The sequence below is a fragment of the Echinops telfairi genome, unplaced genomic scaffold (assembly GCF_000313985.2).
Source record: "Echinops telfairi isolate 266 unplaced genomic scaffold, ASM31398v2 ScPeMD7_53;HRSCAF=182, whole genome shotgun sequence".
Taxonomy (NCBI): domain Eukaryota; kingdom Metazoa; phylum Chordata; class Mammalia; order Afrosoricida; family Tenrecidae; genus Echinops; species Echinops telfairi.
The window spans coordinates 18,933,773-18,934,874 of NW_022103951.1; positions in this window are offsets into that span (position 1 = coordinate 18,933,773).

The window sequence follows — 1,102 nt, forward strand, 5'->3', positions numbered from 1 at the left end:
ACCAACAGAAGTGATAGCGCCTTCTTTCAGACCGACACATCGTTCCCCACCCCCCTACCCCATCCTCTGGACTTGAATTTCTATTCAAGTTCGCTAAGCACCCTTGTAGGAGTGCCTGTTGATTTCATGTGACCAGAGAACAGTGTTATATGGTAGGAACTGATCGGTCTTCTCCCTTTCACCACAACATGAGAGGCTGACTCCAACTGAGGCAAAGCCTCTATTGAAGTGGCTTTTAAAAGGTACAAATTAGGGGTGGATATACACCTTGGTGGAATAGTAATTATGCGTTTGGCTGCTAATCACCAGGTCAGCAGTTAGAAAGCACAAGCCACTCCACGGGAGAAAGGCAGGCTTTGTACTGTGAAGAGGCACAGTCTCAGAAACTCACATGGGCAGTCTACCCTGTCCTATGGGGTAGCTGTGCGTAGCAATGGACTCCATGGCAGTGAGCTTCTGTGGAGTGTATGCATCATGAGCGGCACGCCACCTTGGGAGACTGGAATAGAGGATTACAGGACCTGAGCACTACAGCCTACCTTGGTGTTTATCCTTATCTGCGTGGGCCCATACAACATTTGTCCTCTAGTAATTGACGGACTTAACGAGCTCTGGTGGCCTAGTGGTTAAGCTTTGGGCTGCTAGCTGCAAGGTGAGCGATTTGAAACCACCAGCCACTCTTCGGAAGAAAGACAAGACTTCCGACTCCTGTCAAGAGTGACACTCTCAGAAACTCACAGGGGCAGTCGACCCTGTCCCACAGCATCGCTAGTTGTCATGGACTCGATGGCAGTGAGTTTGATTTCGATGAACTTAGCTTCACAGAGTGGTTTCTAGGTCCACCCGTGACGTGAGGTGCTTCATGATTTCATCGGTGATTTTTAGGGCTGTTCCACTGTGCGTATGTACCATCTCTTTATCCATTCTTCCACTGATGGGCATTGGGGCCGTTTCCACAGTTCTGCTATTGTGAACTGTGCTGCCACGGACATGGCAGAGCACATGCCTGCGGGTTCCTGTCTCTGATTTCCTGGGGGGTATCCCCAGCAGAGGTGTTGTTGGGTTATGTGGAATTTCTATTCCCAGTAGTTGGAGGTAGCGC